Source organism: Scyliorhinus torazame, chromosome 3, assembly GCF_047496885.1.
Source record: "Scyliorhinus torazame isolate Kashiwa2021f chromosome 3, sScyTor2.1, whole genome shotgun sequence".
Classification (NCBI taxonomy): Eukaryota; Metazoa; Chordata; class Chondrichthyes; order Carcharhiniformes; family Scyliorhinidae; genus Scyliorhinus; species Scyliorhinus torazame.
Genome location: NC_092709.1, coordinates 141,809,944 through 141,829,316, shown reverse-complemented (window position 1 = coordinate 141,829,316; position 19,373 = coordinate 141,809,944). Strand labels below are relative to the sequence as shown.

At 44.6% G+C, this 19,373-nt stretch overlaps 20 non-coding genes across 20 annotated transcripts; all 20 read left to right on the top strand.

Moving 5' to 3' along the window:
* The first annotated feature begins 827 nt into the window (after nucleotides 1-827).
* On the top strand, nucleotides 828-898 carry trnag-gcc (transfer RNA glycine (anticodon GCC)). The gene has a single exon. It is a non-coding gene; the product is annotated as a tRNA-Gly (tRNA).
* A 146-nt stretch (nucleotides 899-1,044) lies between these two features.
* trnag-gcc (transfer RNA glycine (anticodon GCC)) lies at nucleotides 1,045-1,115 on the top strand. Its single transcript has one exon. It is a non-coding gene; the product is annotated as a tRNA-Gly (tRNA).
* Nucleotides 1,116-2,594: 1,479 nt separating this feature from the next.
* trnag-gcc (transfer RNA glycine (anticodon GCC)) lies at nucleotides 2,595-2,665 on the top strand. The gene has a single exon. It is a non-coding gene; the product is annotated as a tRNA-Gly (tRNA).
* Nucleotides 2,666-2,811: 146 nt separating this feature from the next.
* Nucleotides 2,812-2,882, top strand: trnag-gcc (transfer RNA glycine (anticodon GCC)). Its single transcript has one exon. It is a non-coding gene; the product is annotated as a tRNA-Gly (tRNA).
* Nucleotides 2,883-4,365: 1,483 nt separating this feature from the next.
* trnag-gcc (transfer RNA glycine (anticodon GCC)) lies at nucleotides 4,366-4,436 on the top strand. The gene has a single exon. It is a non-coding gene; the product is annotated as a tRNA-Gly (tRNA).
* A 133-nt stretch (nucleotides 4,437-4,569) lies between these two features.
* trnag-gcc (transfer RNA glycine (anticodon GCC)) lies at nucleotides 4,570-4,640 on the top strand. The gene has a single exon. It is a non-coding gene; the product is annotated as a tRNA-Gly (tRNA).
* A 1,483-nt stretch (nucleotides 4,641-6,123) lies between these two features.
* Nucleotides 6,124-6,194, top strand: trnag-gcc (transfer RNA glycine (anticodon GCC)). Its single transcript has one exon. It is a non-coding gene; the product is annotated as a tRNA-Gly (tRNA).
* A 146-nt stretch (nucleotides 6,195-6,340) lies between these two features.
* trnag-gcc (transfer RNA glycine (anticodon GCC)) lies at nucleotides 6,341-6,411 on the top strand. The gene has a single exon. It is a non-coding gene; the product is annotated as a tRNA-Gly (tRNA).
* A 1,497-nt stretch (nucleotides 6,412-7,908) lies between these two features.
* Nucleotides 7,909-7,979, top strand: trnag-gcc (transfer RNA glycine (anticodon GCC)). Its single transcript has one exon. It is a non-coding gene; the product is annotated as a tRNA-Gly (tRNA).
* A 146-nt stretch (nucleotides 7,980-8,125) lies between these two features.
* trnag-gcc (transfer RNA glycine (anticodon GCC)) lies at nucleotides 8,126-8,196 on the top strand. Its single transcript has one exon. It is a non-coding gene; the product is annotated as a tRNA-Gly (tRNA).
* A 1,494-nt stretch (nucleotides 8,197-9,690) lies between these two features.
* On the top strand, nucleotides 9,691-9,761 carry trnag-gcc (transfer RNA glycine (anticodon GCC)). The gene has a single exon. It is a non-coding gene; the product is annotated as a tRNA-Gly (tRNA).
* A 146-nt stretch (nucleotides 9,762-9,907) lies between these two features.
* On the top strand, nucleotides 9,908-9,978 carry trnag-gcc (transfer RNA glycine (anticodon GCC)). Its single transcript has one exon. It is a non-coding gene; the product is annotated as a tRNA-Gly (tRNA).
* Nucleotides 9,979-11,457: 1,479 nt separating this feature from the next.
* Nucleotides 11,458-11,528, top strand: trnag-gcc (transfer RNA glycine (anticodon GCC)). The gene has a single exon. It is a non-coding gene; the product is annotated as a tRNA-Gly (tRNA).
* Nucleotides 11,529-11,674: 146 nt separating this feature from the next.
* On the top strand, nucleotides 11,675-11,745 carry trnag-gcc (transfer RNA glycine (anticodon GCC)). Its single transcript has one exon. It is a non-coding gene; the product is annotated as a tRNA-Gly (tRNA).
* Nucleotides 11,746-13,242: 1,497 nt separating this feature from the next.
* On the top strand, nucleotides 13,243-13,313 carry trnag-gcc (transfer RNA glycine (anticodon GCC)). The gene has a single exon. It is a non-coding gene; the product is annotated as a tRNA-Gly (tRNA).
* Nucleotides 13,314-13,459: 146 nt separating this feature from the next.
* On the top strand, nucleotides 13,460-13,530 carry trnag-gcc (transfer RNA glycine (anticodon GCC)). Its single transcript has one exon. It is a non-coding gene; the product is annotated as a tRNA-Gly (tRNA).
* Nucleotides 13,531-15,244: 1,714 nt separating this feature from the next.
* Nucleotides 15,245-15,315, top strand: trnag-gcc (transfer RNA glycine (anticodon GCC)). The gene has a single exon. It is a non-coding gene; the product is annotated as a tRNA-Gly (tRNA).
* Nucleotides 15,316-16,799: 1,484 nt separating this feature from the next.
* On the top strand, nucleotides 16,800-16,870 carry trnag-gcc (transfer RNA glycine (anticodon GCC)). The gene has a single exon. It is a non-coding gene; the product is annotated as a tRNA-Gly (tRNA).
* A 146-nt stretch (nucleotides 16,871-17,016) lies between these two features.
* Nucleotides 17,017-17,087, top strand: trnag-gcc (transfer RNA glycine (anticodon GCC)). The gene has a single exon. It is a non-coding gene; the product is annotated as a tRNA-Gly (tRNA).
* Nucleotides 17,088-18,568: 1,481 nt separating this feature from the next.
* On the top strand, nucleotides 18,569-18,639 carry trnag-gcc (transfer RNA glycine (anticodon GCC)). The gene has a single exon. It is a non-coding gene; the product is annotated as a tRNA-Gly (tRNA).
* Nucleotides 18,640-19,373: the final 734 nt, after the last annotated feature.

Here is a 19,373-nt window from a genome sequence, read left to right as displayed (position 1 = left end):
TATCTTCACAGCACTCTTTTCCAAGAGAAGTGGGAGGACGAGATGTTTCACGTTGCTCGTTTTTGGAGTCCATTTGGAGATTTACACCTCATTCAGCTGAGGCAATGTTGGTGGGAAATTGTCTCCCCCTAAGGAGTCCCTTCTGTTGCAACTAGGATAATGCCAGCTTCTCAACTCTTTCCATAAAGCTGGCATTCCTCAACCTTGGCGAATGCTGATTCACCCCTTCCTTTCCTGTTTCGCAAACACGGGCGTACATTCGAGAGCATGATGACCGGGATGACACATGGGGAATCAGGACACAGGATGTGACAGCTGTGCCAATGTTGTTGGGTTCATGGTGCAGAGGCCTGCATAACTGAAATGATGATGTGAGTTCAAATGTAACCAAGGCTGGTAGCGGTATAAAAGCCATCATCCAAACATAGGTTGTTTGGTTGAGGTGTGAAATCCCACTTTACTGTAACGCAGCATGAGGATAATTAGCCCACCTGGCTGTAATATCGGAAAGATGCACAACATATTATTCTGAAAGGAAGGAGCCGTATGTTATCAAGCCATGGAATTTGCAGTCTGGCCTAGTGGAAGCACTGTTAGCTTTGCGTGAAGAAAAGTAGCAGCCTGATGATATTGCAGTGTAGCATTAGGTGATCTGTCGTGGTGTGAAGTGAGAGCACAGGAGGTTTATGCGCTGCTGTGCCCGAAGTTTAGGTAAATAAATTTGTTGCAATTTGGGGAAAGTGAGGACAAAGTGAGGAAATGGAAATGCTGCTGAGTGAAAGCATTGGGGAAAAAAAGGAGAACATCATGAAATTGATCGTGGAGTTGCATTGGTGGTTCAGTGGTAGAATTCTCGCCTGCCACGCGGGAGGCCCGGGTTCGATTCCCGGCCAATGCAAGATTGACTGGTGTTGCACTGTTATTTCTCATCTTTACACTGCATCTCTCTGCTGGTTACATGCAGTTTTCTTTGGCTGACACACATCAACATCTGTTAGCAACTCAGGCATTGGGCTTGAAAGTTCAGCTTCAGTTGCGTGGCTTGCATTGGTGGTTCATTGGTAGAATTCTCGCCTGCCACGCGGGAGGCCCGGGTTTGATTCCCGGCCAATGCATCACAGCTCATTTGCATTCCTGTGCTCAGCAATTTTTCATTCCTCTCTCCATTCTGACCACCAGCTTTCTTTTATCGCAACTACATTTTCACCACACCCTCCGCATCAATCTCTTTACCACTTTCCTCATGCTCATTTTCAACATCTGCTTCACAACACTCTCCCTTTTCCTGTCCGCTTCACCACTCACAGCTGCAAACACTCATTCCTCTTTAATTAAAACCCTCCTCCTCTCACTTCTTTTTAACCCTTCACAACATTTTTACCTTCATTGCCTTAAGAAAAGTTCAAACAAACTTTGCACAAACTGATAATTTTTCACTGGACTCTTTTTTTACAAAGTCATTTCATTCACCTTTTTCCATTGTCACAAATAACCAGCTAAATCACAGGAATTCCACAGCATAGCAAAATATGTCAACGTATATATATACAGAGGAGAACACAAGCACAACAATACAATTGGACCAGTACAAATATCATGAGACAAAGAAGAGAAAAAGCAGCTCGTTCAAAGCTCATTCAGCCTCTCAGAACATTCCGGCGAAGGAGGAATGGCCGAAACATAAAGGGGCAACAGGATACCGGCCACAGAACAGGACAAGGCCCAGACGCGCACAGTCTCACACATGTGTGTAAACATCGCTAGTATCTTTACAGTACTCTTTACCAAGATAAGTGGGAGGAGGCGATGTTTCACGTTACTCGTTTTCGGAGTCCATTTGGAGATTCACACCTCATTCACCTGAGGCAATGTTGGTGGATAATTGTCTCCCCCTAAGGAGTCCCTTGTGTTGCAACTAGGATATTGCCAGCTTCTCAACTCTTTCCATAAAGCTGACATTCCTCAACCTTGGCGAATGCTGATTCACCCCTTCCTTTCCTGTTTCGCAAACACGGACCTACATTCGAGAGCATGATGACGAGGATGACACATGGGGAATCAGGACACAGGATGTGACAGCATTGTGCCAATGTTGTTGGGTTCATGGTGCAGAGGCCTGCATAACTGAAATGATGATGTGAGTTCAAATGTAACCAAGGCTGGTAGCGGTATAAAAGCCATCATCCAAACATAGGTTGTTTGGTGGAGGTGTGAAATCCCACTTTACTGTAACGCAGCATTAGGATAATTAGCCAACCTGGCTGTAAAATCGGAAAGATGCACAACATGTTATTCTGAAAGGAAGGAGCCGTCTGTCATCAAGCCATGGAATTTGCAGTCTGGCCTAGTGGAAGCACTGTTAGCTTTGCGTGAAGAAAAGTAGCGGTCTGATGATATTGCAGTGTAGCATTAGGTGATATTGTAGTGGTGTGAAGTGAGAGCACAGGAGGTTTATGCGCTGCTGTGCCCGAAGTTTAGGTAAAGAAATTTGTTGACATTTGGGGAAAGAGAGGACAAAGTGAGGAAATGCAAATGCTGCTGAGTGAAAGCATTGGTGAAAAAAAGGAGAACATCACAATCTTGATAATGGAGTTGCATTGGTGGTTCAGTGGTAGAATTCTCACCTGCCACGTGGGAGGCCTGGGTTCGATTCCCGGCCAATGCAAGATTGACTGGTGTTGCACTGTTATTTCTCATCTTTACACTGCATCTCTCTGCTGGTTACATGCAGTTTTCTTTGGCTAACACACATCAACATCTGTTAGCAACTCAGGCATTGTGCATGAAAGTTCAGCTTCAGTTGTGTGTCTTGCATTGGTGGTTCAGTGGTAGAATTCTCACCTGCCACGTGAGAGGCCCGGGTTGGATTCCCGGCCAATACATTGCAGCTCCTTTGCATTCCTCTGCTCAGCAATTTTTCCTTCCTCTCTACATTCTGACCACCAGCTTTCTTTTATCACAACTACATTTTCACCATACACTCCCTCCGCATCAATCTCTTTACCAATTTCCTCATGCTCATTTTCAACATCTGCTTCACAACCCTCTCCCTTTTCCTGTCCGCTTCACCACTCCCAGCTCCAAACACTCATTCCTCTTCAATTAAAACCCTCCTTCCCTGACTTCTTTTTCACCTTCCACAACATTTTTACCTTCATTGCCTTCAGAAAAGTTCAAACAAACTTTGCACAAACTGATAATTTTTCACTGGACTCTTTTTTTTTACAATGTCTTTTCATTCACCTTTTTCCATTGTCACAAATAGCCAGCTAAATCACAGGAATTCCACAGCATAGCAAAATATGTCAACATATATATATACAGAGGAGAATACAAGCACAACAATACAATTGGACCAGTACAAATACCATGAGACAAAGAAGAGAAAAAGCAGCTCGTTCAAAGCACATTCAGCCTCTCAGAACATTCCGGCTAAGGAGGAATGGCCCAAACATAAAGGGGCAACAGGATACCGGCCACAGAACAGGACAAGGCCCAGACACGCACAGTCTCACACATGTGTGTAAACGTCGCGAGTATCTTTACAGTACTCTTTTCCAAGATAAGTGGGAGGAGGCGATGTTTCACGTTAATCGTTTTCGGAGTCCATTTGGAGATTCACACCTCATTCACCTGAGGCAATGTTGGTGGGTAATTGTCTCCCCCTAGGGAGTCCCTTGTGTTGCAACTAGGATAATGCCAGCTTCTCAACTCTTTCCATAAAGCTGACATTCCTCAACCTTGGCGAATGCTGATTCACCACTTCCTTTCCTGTTTTGCAAACACGGTCCTACATTCGAGATAATGATGACCAGGATGACACATGGGGAATCAGGACACAGGATGTGACAGCATTGTGCCAATGTTGTGGGTTCATGGTGCAGAGGCCTGCATAACTGAAATGATGATGTGAGTTCTAATGTAACCAAGGCTGGTAGCGGTATAAATGCCATTATCCAAACATAGGTTGTTTGGTGGAGGTGTGAAATCCCACTTTACTGTAACGCAGCATTAGGATAATTAGCCAACCTGCCTGTAAAATCGGAAAGATGCACAACATATTATTCTGAAAGGAAGGAGCCGTATGTTATCAAGCCATGGAATTTGCAGTCTGGCCTAGTGGAAGCACTGTTAGCTTTGCGTGAAGAAAAGTAGCGGCCTGATGATATTGCAGTGTAGCATTAGGTGATCTGTAGTGGTGTGAAGTGAGAGCACATGTGGTTTATGCGCTGCTGTGCCCGAAGTTTAGGTAAAGAAATTTGTTGCAATTTGGGGAAAGAGAGGACAAAGTGAGGAAATGGAAATGCTGCTGAGTGAAAGCATTGGGGAAAAAAAGGAGAACATCATGAGATTGATAGTGCAGTTGCATTGGTGGTTCAGTGGTAGAATTCTCGTCTGCCATGCGGAAGGCCCGGGTTCGATTCCCGGCCAATGCAAGATCAACTGGTGTTGCACTGTTATTTCTCATCTTTACACTGCATCCATGCAGTATTCTTTGGCTAACACACATCAACATCTGTTAGCAACTCAGGCATTGGGGCTGAAAGTTCAGCTTCAGTTGTGTGGCTTGCATTGGTGGTTCAGTGGTAGAATTCTCACCTGCCACGTGAGAGGCCCGGGTTGGATTCCCGGCCAATACATTGCAGCTCCTTTGCATTCCTCTGCTCAGCAATTTTTCCTTCCTCTCTACATTCTTACCACCAGCTTTCTTTTATCACAACTACATTTTCACCATACACTCCCTCCGCATCAATCTCTTTACCACTTTCCTCATGCTCATTTTCAACATCTGCTTCACAACACTCTCCCTTTTCCTATCCGCTTCACCACTCACAGCTGCAAACACTCATTCCTCTTCAATTAAAACCCTCCTCCTCTCACTTCTTTTTCACCTTTCACAACATTTTTACCTTCATTGCCTTAAGAAAAGTTCAAACAAACTTTGCACAAACTGATAATTTTTCACTGGACTCTTTTTTTTTACAATGTCTTTTCATTCACCTTTTTCCATTGTCACAAATAGCCAGCTAAATCACAGGAATTCCACAGCATAGCAAAATATGTCAACATATATATATACAGAGGAGAATACAAGCACAACAATACAATTGGACCAGTACAAATACCATGAGACAAAGAAGAGAAAAAGCAGCTCGTTCAAAGCTCATTCAGCCTCTCAGAACATTCCGGCTAAGGAAGAATGGCCCAAACATAAAGGGGCAACAGGATACCGGCCACAGAACAGGACAAGGCCCAGACACGCACAGTCTCACACATGTGTGTAAACGTCGCAAGTATCTTTACAGTACTCTTTTCCAAGATAAGTGGGAGGAGGCGATGTTTCACGTTACTCGTTTTCGGAGTACATTTGGAGATTCACACCTCATTCACCTGAGGCAATGTTGGTGGGTAATTGTCTCCCCCTAGGGAGTCCCTTGTGTTGCAACTAGGATAATGCCAGCTTCTCAACTCTTTCCATAAAGCTGACATTCCTCAACCTTGGCGAATGCTGATTCACCCCTTCCTTTCCTGTTTTGCAAACACGGACCTACATTCGAGAGCATGATGACGAGGATGACACATGGGGAATCAGGACACAGGATGTGACAGCATTGTGCCATTGTTGTGGGTTCATGGTGCAGAGGCCTGCATAACTGAAATGATGATGTGAGTTCTAATGTAACCAAGGCTGGTAGCGGTATAAAAGCCATTATCCAAACATAGGTTGTTTGGTGGAGGTGTGAAATCCCACTTTACTGTAACGCAGCATGAGGATAATTAGCCAACCTGGCTGTAAAATCGGAAAGATGCACAACATATTATTCTGAAAGGAAGGAGCCGTATGTTATCAAGCCATGGAATTTGCAGTCTGGCCTAGTGGAAGCACTGTTAGCTTTGCGTGAAGAAAAGTAGCAGCCTGATGATATTGCAGTGTAGCATTAGGTGATCTGTCGTGGTGTGAAGTGAGAGCACATGAGGTTTATGCGCTGCTGTGCCCGAAGTTTAGGTAAAGAAATTTGTTGCAATTTGGGGAAAGTGAGGACAAAGTGAGGAAATGGAAATGCGGCTGAGTGAAAGCATTGGGGAAAAAAAGGAGAACATCATGAAATTGATCGTGGAGTTGCATTGGTGGTTCAGTGGTAGAATTCTCGTCTGCCACGCGGGAGGCCCGGGTTCGATTCCCGGCCAATGCAAGATCGACTGGTGTTGCACTGTTATTTCTCATCTTTACACTGCATCTCTCTGCTGGTTATATGCAGTTTTCTTTGGCTAACACACATCAACATCTGTTAGCAACTCAGGCATTGGGCTTGAAAGTTCAGCTTCAGTTGCTTGGCTTGCATTGGTGGTTCAGTGGTAGAATTCTCGCCTGCCACGCGGGACGCCCGGGTTCGATTCCCGGCCAATGCATCACAGCTCTTTTGCATTCCTGTGCTCAGCAATTTTTCATTCCTCTCTACATTCTTACCACCAGCTTTCTTTTATCGCAACTACATTTTCACCATACACTCCCTCCGCATCAATCTCTTTACCACTTTCCTCATGCTCATTTTCAACATCTGCTTCACAACACTCTCCCTTTTCCTGTCCGCTTCACCACTCACAGCTGCAAACACTCATTCCTCTTCAATTAAAACCCTCCTCCTCTCACTTCTTTTTAACCCTTCACAACATTTTTACCTTCATTGCCTTCAGAAAAGTTCAAACACACTTTGCACAAACTGATAATTTTTCACTGGACTCTTTTTTTTTACAATGTCTTTTCATTCACCTTTTTCCATTGTCACAAATAGCCAGCTAAATCACAGGAATTCCACAGCATAGCAAAATATGTCAACATATATATATACAGAGGAGTATACAGAGGAGAACACAAGCACAACAATACAATTGGACCAGTACAAATACCATGAGACAAAGAAGAGAAAAAGCAGCTCGTTCAAAGCTCATTCAGCCTCTCAGAACATTCCGCCTAAGGAGGAATGGCCCAAACATAAAGGGGCAACAGGATACCGGCCACAGAACAGGACAAGGCCCAGACACGCACAGTCTCACACATGTGTGTAAACATCGCGAGTATCTTTACAGTACTCTTTTCCAAGATAAGTGGGAGGAGGCGATGTTTCACGTTACTCGTTTTCGGAGTCCATTTGGAGATTCACACCTCATTCACCTGAGGCAATGTTGGTGGATAATTGTCTCCCCCTAAGGAGTCCCTTGTGTTGCAACTAGGATATTGCCAGCTTCTCAACTCTTTCCATAAAGCTCACATTCCTCAACCTTGGCGAATGCTGATTCACCCCTTCCTTTCCTGTTTCGCAAACACGGACCTACATTCGAGAGCATGATGACCAGGATGACACATGGGGAATCAGGACACAGGATGTGACAGCATTGTGCCAATGTTGTTGGGTTCATGGTGCAGAGGCCTGCATAACTGAAATGATGATGTGAGTTCAAATGTAACCAAGGCTGGTAGCGGTATAAAAGCCATCATCCAAACATAGGTTGTTTGGTGGAGGTGTGAAATCCCACTTTACTGTAACGCAGCATTAGGATAATTAGCCAACCTGGCTGTAAAATCGGAAAGATGCACAACATGTTATTCTGAAAGGAACGAGCCGTCTGTCATCAAGCCATGGAATTTCCAGTCTGGCCTAGTGGAAGCACTGTTAGCTTTGCGTGAAGAAAAGTAGCGGCCTGATGATATTGCAGTGTAGCATTAGGTGATATTGTAGTGGTGTGAAGTGAGAGCACAGGAGGTTTATGCGCTGCTGTGCCCGAAGTTTAGGTAAAGAAATTTGTTGACATTTGGGGAAAGAGAGGACAAAGTGAGGAAATGCAAATGCCGCTGAGTGAAAGCATTGGGGAAAAAAAGGAGAACATCACAAGCTTGATAATGGAGTTGCATTGGTGGTTCAGTGGTAGAATTCTCGCCTGCCACGCGGGAGGCCCGGGTTCGATTCCCGGCCAATGCAAGATCGACTGGTGTTGCACTGTTATTTCTCATCTTTACACTGCATCTCTCTGCTGGGTACATGCAGTTTTCTTTGGCTAACACACATCAACATCTGTTAGCAACTCAGGCATTGTGCATGAAAGTTCAGCTTCAGTTGTGTGGCTTGCATTGGTGGTTCAGTGGTAGAATTCTCACCTGCCACGCGGGAGGCCCGGGTTGGATTCCCGGCCAATACATTGCAGCTCCTTTGCATTCCTCTGCTCAGCAATTTTTCCTTCCTCTCTACATTCTTACCACCAGCTTTCTTTTATCGCAACTACATTTTCACCATACACTCCCTCCGCATCAATCTCTTTACCACTTTCCTCATGCTCATTTTCAACATCTGCTTCACAACACTCTCCCTTTTCCTGTCCGCTTCACCACTCACAGCTGCAAACACTCATTCCTCTTCAATTAAAACCCTCCTCCTCTCACTTCTTTTTAACACTTCACAACATTTTTACCTTCATTGCCTTCAGAAAAGTTCAAACAAACTTTGCACAAACTGATAATTTTTCACTGGACTCTTTTTTTTTACAATGTCTTTTCATTCACCTTTTTCCATTGTCACAAATAGCCAGCTAAATCACAGGAATTCCACAGCATAGCAAAATATGTCAACATATATATATACAGAGGAGTATACAGAGGAGAACACAAGCACAACAATACAATTGGACCAGTACAAATACCATGAGACAAAGAAGAGAAAAAGCAGCTCGTTCAAAGCTCATTCAGCCTCTCAGAACATTCCGCCTAAGGAGGAATGGCCCAAACATAAAGGGGCAACAGGATACCGGCCACAGAACAGGACAAGGCCCAGACACGCACAGTCACACATGTGTGTAAACATCGCGAGTATCTTTACAGTACTCTTTTCCAAGATAAGTGGGAGGAGGCGATGTTTCACGTTACTCGTTTTTGGAGTCCATTTGGAGATTCACACCTCATTCACCTGAGGCAATGTTGGTGGATAATTGTCTCCCCCTAAGGAGTCCCTTGTGTTGCAACTAGGATATTGCCAGCTTCTCAACTCTTTCCATAAAGCTGACATTCCTCAACCTTGGCGAATGCTGATTCACCCCTTCCTTTCCTGTTTCGCAAACACGGACCTACATTCGAGAGCATGATGACCAGGATGACACATGGGGAATCAGGACACAGGATGTGACAGCATTGTGCCAATGTTGTTGGGTTCATGGTGCAGAGGCCTGCATAACTGAAATGATGATGTGAGTTCAAATGTAACCAAGGCTGGTAGCGGTATAAAAGCCATCATCCAAACATAGGTTGTTTGGTGGAGGTGTGAAATCCCACTTTACTGTAACGCAGCATTAGGATAATTAGCCAACCTGGCTGTAAAATCGGAAAGATGCACAACATGTTATTCTGAAAGGAACGAGCCGTCTGTCATCAAGCCATGGAATTTGCAGTCTGGCCTAGTGGAAGCACTGTTAGCTTTGCGTGAAGAAAAGTAGCGGCCTGATGATATTACAGTGTAGCATTAGGTGATCTGTCGTGGTGTGAAGTGAGAGCACATGAGGTTTATGCGCTGCTGTGCCCGAAGTTTAGGTAAAGAAATTTGTTGCAATTTGGGGAAAGTGAGGACAAAGTGAGGAAATGGAAACGCTGCTGAGTGAAAGCATTGGGGAAAAAAAGGAGAACATCATGAAATTGATCGTGGAGTTGCATTGGTGGTTCAGTGGTATAATTCTCGCCTGCCACGCGGGCGGCCCGGGTTCAATTCCCGGCCAATGCAAGATTGACTGGTGTTGCACTGTTATTTCTCATCTTTACACTGCATCTCTCTGCTGGTTACATGCAGTTTTCTTTGGCTAACACACATCAACATCTGTTAGCAACTCAGGCATTGGGCTTGAAAGTTCAGCTTTAGTTGCGTGTCTTGCATTGGTGGTTCAGTGGTAGAATTCTCGCCTGCCACGCGGGAGGCCCGGGTTTGATTCCCGGCCAATGCATCACAGCTCTTTTGCATTCCTGTGCTCAGCAATTTTTCATTCCTCTCTACATTCTTACCACCAGCTTTCTTTTATCACAACTACATTTTCACCATTCACTCCCTCCGCATCAATCTCATTACCACTTTCCTCATGCTCATTTTCAACATCTGCTTCACAACACTCTCCCTTTTCCTGTCCGCTTCACCACTCACAGCTGCAAACACTCATTCCTCTTCAATTAAAACCCTCCTCCTCTCACTTCTTTTTAACCCTTCACAACATTTTTACCTTCATTGCTTTCAGAAACGTTCAAACAAACTTTGTACAAACTGATAATTTTTCACTGGACTCTTTTTTTACAAAGTATTTTCATTCACCTTTTTCCATTGTCACAAATAACCAGCTAAATCACAGGAATTCCACAGCATAGCAAAATATGTCAACGTATATATACAGAGGAGAACACAAGCACAACAATACAATTGGACCAGTACAAATACCATGAGACAAAGAAGAGAAAAAGCAGCTCGTTTGAAGCTCATTCAGCCTCTCAGAACATTCCGGCTAAGGAGGAATGGCCCAAACATAAAGGGGCAACAGGATACCGGCCACAGAACAGGACAAGGCCCAGACAAGCACAGTCTCACACATGTGTGTAAACATCGCGAGTATCTTTGCAGTACTCTTTACCAAGATAAGTGGGAGGAGGCGATGTTTCACGTTACTCGTTTTCGGAGTCCATTTGGAGATTCACACCTCATTCACCTGAGGCAATGTTGGTGGATAATTGTGTCCCCCTAAGGAGTCCCTTGTGTTGCAACTAGGATATTGCCAGCTTCTCAACTCTTTCCATAAAGCTGACATTCCTCAACCTTGAGCAATGCTGATTCACCCCTTCCTTTCCTGTTTTGCAAACACGGACCTACATTCGAGAGCATGATGACCAGGATGACACATGGGGAATCAGGACACAGGATGTGACAGCATTGTGCCAATGTTGTGGGTTCATGGTGCAGAGGCCTGCATAACTGAAATGATGATGTGAGTTCAAATGTAACCAAGGCTGGTAGCGGTATAAAAGCCATTATCCAAACATAGGTTGTTTGGTGGAGGTGTGAAATCCCACTTTACTGTAACGCAGCATTAGGATAATTAGCCAACCTGGCTGTAAAATCGGAAAGATGCACAACATATTATTCTGAAAGGAAGGAGCCGTATGTTATCAAGCCATGGAATTTGCAGTCTGGCCTAGTGGAAGCACTGTTAACTTTGCGTGAAGAAAAGTAGCGGCCTGATGATATTGCAGTGTAGCATTAGGTGATCTGTAGTGGTGTGAAGTGAGAGCACATGAGGTTTATGCGCTGCTGTGCCCGAAGTTTAGGTAAAGAAATTTGTTGCAATTTGGGGAAAGTGAGGACAAAGTGAGGAAATGGAAATGCGGCTGAGTGAAAGCATTGGGGAAAAAAAGGAGAACATCATGAACTTGATAGTGGAGTTGCATTGGTGGTTCAGTGGTAGAATTCTCGTCTGCCACGCGGGAGGCCCGGGTTCGATTCCCGGCCAATGCAAGATCGACTGGTGTTGCACTGTTATTTCTCATCTTTACACTGCATCACTCTGCTGGTTATATGCAGTTTTCTTTGGCTAACACACATCAACATCTGTTAGCAACTCAGGCATTGGGCTTGAAAGTTCAGCTTCAGTTGCTTGGCTTGCATTGGTGGTTCAGTGGTAGAATTCTCGCCTGCCACGCGGGACGCCCGGGTTCGATTCCCGGCCAATGCATCACAGCTCTTTTGCATTCCTGTGCTCAGCAATTTTTCATTCCTCTCTACATTCTTACCACCAGCTTTCTTTTATCGCAACTACATTTTCACCATACACTCCCTCCGCATCAATCTCTTTACCACTTTCCTCATGCTCATTTTCAACATGTGCTTCACAACACTCTCCCTTTTCCTGTCCGCTTCACCACTCACAGCTGCAAACACTCATTCCTCTTCAATTAAAACCCTCCTCCTCTCACTTCTTTTTAACCCTTCACAACATTTTTACCTTCATTGCCTTCAGAAAAGTTCAAACAAACTTTGCACAAACTGATAATTTTTCACTGGACTCTTTTTTTTTACAATGTCTTTTCATTCACCTTTTTCCATTGTCACAAATAGCCAGCTAAATCACAGGAATTCCACAGCATAGCAAAATATGTCAACATATATATATACAGAGGAGTATACAGAGGAGAACACAAGCACAACAATACAATTGGACCAGTACAAATACCATGAGACAAAGAAGAGAAAAAGCAGCTCGTTCAAAGCTCATTCAGCCTCTCAGAACATTCCGCCTAAGGAGGAATGGCCCAAACATAAAGGGGCAACAGGATACCGGCCACAGAACAGGACAAGGCCCAGACACGCACAGTCTCACACATGTGTGTAAACATCGCGAGTATCTTTACAGTACTCTTTTCCAAGATAAGTGGGAGGAGGCGATGTTTCACGTTACTCGTTTTCGGAGTCCATTTGGAGATTCACACCTCATTCACCTGAGGCAATGTTGGTGGATAATTGTCTCCCCCTAAGGAGTCCCTTGTGTTGCAACTAGGATATTGCCAGCTTCTCAACTCTTTCCATAAAGCTCACATTCCTCAACCTTGGCGAATGCTGATTCACCCCTTCCTTTCCTGTTTTGCAAACACGGACCTACATTCGAGAGCATGATGACCAGGATGACACATGGGGAATCAGGACACAGGATGTGACAGCATTGTGCCAATGTTGTTGGGTTCATGGTGCAGAGGCCTGCATAACTGAAATGATGATGTGAGTTCAAATGTAACCAAGGCTGGTAGCGGTATAAAAGCCATCATCCAAACATAGGTTGTTTGGTGGAGGTGTGAAATCCCACTTTACTGTAACGCAGCATTAGGATAATTAGCCAACCTGGCTGTAAAATCGGAAAGATGCACAACATGTTATTCTGAAAGGAACGAGCCGTCTGTCATCAAGCCATGGAATTTGCAGTCTGGCCTAGTGGAAGCACTGTTAGCTTTGCGTGAAGAAAAGTAGCGGCCTGATGATATTGCAGTGTAGCATTAGGTGATATTGTAGTGGTGTGAAGTGAGAGCACAGGAGGTTTATGCGCTGCTGTGCCCGAAGTTTAGGTAAAGAAATTTGTTGACATTTGGGGAAAGAGAGGACAAAGTGAGGAAATGCAAATGCCGCTGAGTGAAAGCATTGGGGAAAAAAAGGAGAACATCACAAGCTTGATAATGGAGTTGCATTGGTGGTTCAGTGGTAGAATTCTCGCCTGCCACGCGGGAGGCCCGGGTTCGATTCCCGGCCAATGCAAGATCGACTGGTGTTGCACTGTTATTTCTCATCTTTACACTGCATCTCTCTGCTGGTTACATGCAGTTTTCTTTGGCTAACACACATCAACATCTGTTAGCAACTCAGGCATTGTGCATGAAAGTTCAGCTTCAGTTGTGTGGCTTGCATTGGTGGTTCAGTGGTAGAATTCTCACCTGCCACGTGAGAGGCCCGGGTTGGATTCCCGGCCAGTACATTGCAGCTCCTTTGCATTCCTCTGCTCAGCAATTTTTCCTGCCTCTCTACATTCTTACCACCAGCTTTCTTTTATCGCAACTACATTTTCACCATACACTCCCTCCGCATCAATCTCTTTACCACTTTCCTCATGCTCATTTTCAACATCTGCTTCACAACACTCTCCCTTTTCCTGTCCGCTTCACCACTCACAGCTGCAAACACTCATTCCTCTTCAATTAAAACCCTCCTCCTCTCACTTCTTTTTAACACTTCACAACATTTTTACCTTCATTGCCTTCAGAAAAGTTCAAACAAACTTTGCACAAACTGATAATTTTTCAATGGACTCTTTTTTTTTACAATGTCTTTTCATTCACCTTTTTCCATTGTCACAAATAGCCAGCTAAATCACAGGAATTCCACAGCATAGCAAAATATGTCAACATATATATATATACAGAGGAGTATACAGAGGAGAACACAAGCACAACAATACAATTGGACCAGTACAAATACCATGAGACAAAGAAGAGAAAAAGCAGCTCGTTCAAAGCTCATTCAGCCTCTCAGAACATTCCGCCTAAGGAGGAATGGCCCAAACATAAAGGGGCAACAGGATACCGGCCACAGAACAGGACAAGGCCCAGACACGCACAGTCACACATGTGTGTAAACATCGCGAGTATCTTTACAGTACTCTTTTCCAAGATAAGTGGGAGGAGGCGATGTTTCACGTTACTCGTTTTTGGAGTCCATTTGGAGATTCACACCTCATTCACCTGAGGCAATGTTGGTGGATAATTGTCTCCCCCTAAGGAGTCCCTTGTGTTGCAACTAGGATATTGCCAGCTTCTCAACTCTTTCCATAAAGCTGACATTCCTCAACCTTGGCGAATGCTGATTCACCCCTTCCTTTCCTGTTTCGCAAACACGGACCTACATTCGAGAGCATGATGACGAGGATGACACATGGGGAATCAGGACACAGGATGTGACAGCATTGTGCCAATGTTGTTGGGTTCATGGTGCAGAGGCCTGCATAACTGAAATGATGATGTGAGTTCAAATGTAACCAAGGCTGGTAGCGGTATAAAAGCCATCATCCAAACATAGGTTGTTTGGTGGAGGTGTGAAATCCCACTTTACTGTAACGCAGCATTAGGATAATTAGCCAACCTGGCTGTAAAATCGGAAAGATGCACAACATGTTATTCTGAAAGGAACGAGCCGTCTGTCATCAAGCCATGGAATTTGCAGTCTGGCCTAGTGGAAGCACTGTTAGCTTTGCGTGAAGAAAAGTAGCGGCCTGATGATATTGCAGTGTAGCATTCGGTGATATTGTAGTGGTGTGAAGTGAGAGCACAGGAGGTTTATGCGCTGCTGTGCCCGAAGTTTAGGTAAAGAAATTTGTTGACATTTGCGGAAAGAGAGGACAAAGTGAGGAAATGCAAATGCCGCTGAGTGAAAGCATTGGGGAAAAAAAGGAGAACATCACAAGCTTGATAATGGAGTTGGATTGGTGGTTCAGTGGTATAAATCTCGCTTGCCACGCGGGAGGCCCGGGTTCGATTCCCGGCCAATGCAAGATCGACTGGTGTTGCACTGTTATTTCTCATCTTTACACTGCATCTCTCTGCTAGTTACATGCAGTTTTCTTTGGCTAACACACATCAACATCTGTTAGCAACTCAGGCATTGTGCATGAAAGTTCAGCTTCAGTTGTGTGGCTTGCATTGGTGGTTCAGTGGTAGAATTCTCACCTGCCACGCGGGAGGCCCGGGTTGGATTCCCGGCCAATACAATGCAGCTCCTTTGCATTCCTCTGCTCAGCAATTTTTCCTTCCTCTCTACATTCTTACCACCAGCTTTCTTTTATCACAACTACATTTTCACCATACACTCCCTCCGCATCAATCTCTTTACCACTTTCCTCATGCTCATTTTCAACATCTGCTTCACAACACTCTCCCTTTTCCTGTCCGCTTCACCACTCCCAGCTGCAAACACTCATTCCTCTTCAATTAAAGACCTCCTTCCCTGACTTCTTTTTCACCTTTCACAACATTTTTACCTTCATTGCCTTAAGAAAAGTTCAAACAAACTTTGCACAAACTGATAATTTTTCACTGGACTCTTTTTTTTTTACAATGTCTTTTCATTCACCTTTTTCCATTGTCACAAATAGCCAGCTAAATCACAGGAATTCCACAGCATAGCAAAATATGTCAACATATATATATACAGAGGAGAACACAAGCACAACAAAACAATTGGACCAGTACAAATACCATGAGACAAAGAAGACAAAAAGCAGCTCGTTCAAAGCTCATTCAGCCTCTCAGAACATTCCGGCTAAGGAGGAATGGCCCAAACATAAAGGGGCAACAGGATACCGGCCACAGAACAGGACAAGGCCCAGACACGCACAGTCTCACACATGTGTGTAAACATCGCGAGTATCTTTACAGTACTCTTTTCCAAGATAAGTGGGAGGAGGCGATGTTTCACGTTACTCGTTTTCGGAGTCCATTTGGAGATTCACACCTCATTCACCTGAGGCAATGTTGGTGGGTAATTGTCTCCCCCCAAGGAGTCCCTTGTGTTGCAACGAGGATAATGCCAGCTTCTCAACTCTTTCCATAAAGCTGACATTCCTCAACCTTGGCGAATGCTGATTCACCCCTTCCTTTCCTGTTTTGCAAACACGGACCTACATTCGAGAGCATGATGACCAGGATGACACATGGGGAATCAGGACACAGGATGTGACAGCATTGTGCCAATGTTGTGGGTTCATGGTGCAGAGGCCTGCATAACTGAAATGATGATGTGAGTTCAAATGTAACCAAGGCTGGTAGCGGTATAAAAGCCATTATCCAAACATAGGTTGTTTGGTGGAGGTGTGAAATCCCACTTTACTGTAACGCAGCATTAGGATAATTAGCCAACCTGGCTGTAAAATCGGAAAGATGCACAACATATTATTCTGAAAGGAAGGAGCCGTATGTTATCAAGCCATGGAATTTGCAGTCTGGCCTAGTGGAAGCACTGTTAGCTTTGCGTGAAGAAAAGTAGCGGCCTGATGATATTGCAGTGTAGCATTAGGTGATCTGTAGTGGTGTGAAGTGAGAGCACATGAGGTTTATGCGCTGCTGTGCCCGAAGTTTAGGTAAAGAAATTTGTTGACATTTGGGGAAAGAGAGGACAAAGTGAGGAAATGGAAATGCTGCTGAGTGAAAGCATTGGCGAAAAAAAGGAGAACATCATGAGATTGATAGTGGAGTTGCATTGGTGGTTCAGTGGTAGAATTCTCGTCTGCCACGCGGGAGGCCCGGGTTCGATTCCCGGCCAATGCAAGATCGACTGGTGTTGCACTGTTATTTCTCATCTTTACACTGCATCTCTCTGCTGGTTCCATGCAGTATTCTTTGGCTACCACACATTAACATCTGTTAGCAACTCAGGCATTGGGGATGAAAGTTCAGCTTCAGTTGTGTGGCTTGCATTGGTGGTTCAGTGGTAGAATTCTCGCCTGCCACGCGGGAGGCCCGGGTTTGATTCCCGGCCAATGCATCACAGCTCTTTTGCATTCCTGTGCTCAGCAATTTTTCATTCCTCTCTACATTCTTACCACCAGCTTTCTTTTATCGCAACTACATTTTCACCATACACTCCCTCCGCATCAATCTCATTACCACTTTCCTCATGCTCATTTTCAACATCTGCTTCACAACACTCTCCCTTTTCCTGTCCGCTTCACCACTCCCAGCTGCAAACACTCATTCCTCTTCAATTAAAACCCTCCTTCCCTGACTTCTTTTTAACCCTTCACAACATTTTTACCTTCATTGCCTTCAGAAACGTTCAAACAAACTTTGCACAAACTGATAATTTTTCACTGGACTCTTTTTTTACAAAGTCTTTTCATTCACCTTTTTCCATTGTCACAAATAACCAGCTAAATCACAGGAATTCCACAGCATAGCAAAATATGTCAACGTATATATACAGAGGAGAACACAAGCACACCAATACAATTGGACCAGTACAAATACCATGAGACAAAGAAGAGAAAAAGCATCTCGTTCAAAGCTCATTCAGCCTCTCAGAACATTCCGGCTAAGGAGGAATGGCCCAAACATAAAGGGGCAACAGGATACCGGCCACAGAATAGGACAAGGCCCAGACACGCACAGACTCACACATGTGTGTAAACATCGCGAGTATCTTTACAGTACTCTTTACCAAGATAAGTGGGAGGAGGCGATGTTTCACATTACTCATTTTCGGAGTCCATTTGGAGATTCACACCTCATTCACCTGAGGCAATGTTGGTGGATAATTGTCTCCCCCTAAGGAGTCCCTTGTGTTGCAACTAGGATAATGCCAGCTTCTCAACTCTTTCCATAAAGCTGACATTCCTCAACCTTGGCGAATGCTGATTCACCCCTTCCTTTCCTGTTTCGCAAACACGGACCTACATTCGAGAGCATGATGACGAGGATGACACATGGGGAATCAGGACACAGGATGTGACAGCATTGTGCCAATGTTGTTGGGTTCATGGTGCAGAGGCCTGCATAACTGAAATGATGATGTGAGTTCAAATGTAACCAAGGCTGGTAGCGGTATAAAAGCCATCATCCAAACATAGGTTGTTTGGTGGAGGTGTGAAATCCCACTTTACTGTAACGCAGCATGAGGATAATTAGCGAACCTGGCTGTAAAATCGGAAAGATGCACAACATGTTATTCTGAAAGGAACGAGCCGTCTGTCATCAAGCCATGGAATTTGCAGTCTGGCCTAGTGGAAGCACTGTTAGCTTTGCGTGAAGAAAAGTAGCGGCCTGATGATATTGCAGTGTAGCATTAGGTGATATTGTAGTGGTGTGAAGTGAGAGCACAGGAGGTTTATGCGCTGCTGTGCCCGAAGTTTAGGTAAAGAAATTTGTTGACATTTGGGGAAAGAGAGGACAAAGTGAGGAAATGCAAATGCCGCTGAGTGAAAGCATTGGGGAAAAAAAGGAGAACATCACAAGCTTAATAATGGAGTTGCATTGGTGGTTCAGTGGCAGAATTCTCGCCTGCCACGCGGGAGGCCCGGGTTCGATTCCCGGCCAATGCAAGATTGACTGGTGTTGCACTGTTATTTCTCATCTTTACACTGCATCTCTCTGCTGGTTACATGCAGTTTTCTTTGGCTAACACACATCAACATCTGTTAGCAACTCAGGCATTGTGCATGAAAGTTCAGCTTCAGTTGTGTGGCTTGCATTGGTGGTTCAGTGGTAGAATTCTCACCTGCCACGTGAGAGGCCCGGGTTGGATTCCCGCCCAATACATTGCAGCTCCTTTGCATTCCTCTGCTCAGCAATTTTTCCTTCCTCTCTACATTCTTACCACCAGCTTTCTTTTATCACAACTACATTTTCTTTTTTTTTAAATAATATTTTATTGAAAATTTTTGGTCAACCAACACAGTACATTGTGCATCCTTTACACAACATTGTAACAATACAGATAATAATGACCTTTTTTAAATTTAAACAAAAACAACAACAAATAAATAAATATTAAATAACAAAAAATAAAAACTAGCCCTAATTGGCAACTGCCTTGTCTCAGGCCACCCCCCCCCCCCATCCCCCCCCATCCCTCCCCCCCCCCCCCCCCCCCCCCAGTCCTGGGCCGCTGCTGCTGCCTTCTTTGTTCTCCCCTATCTATCTTTCCGCAAGATATTCGACGAACGGTTGCCACCGCCTAGTAAACCCTTGAGCCGACCCCCTTAGGACGAACTTAATCCGCTCTAACTTTATGAACCCCGCCATATCATTTATCCAGGTCTCCACCCCCGGGGGC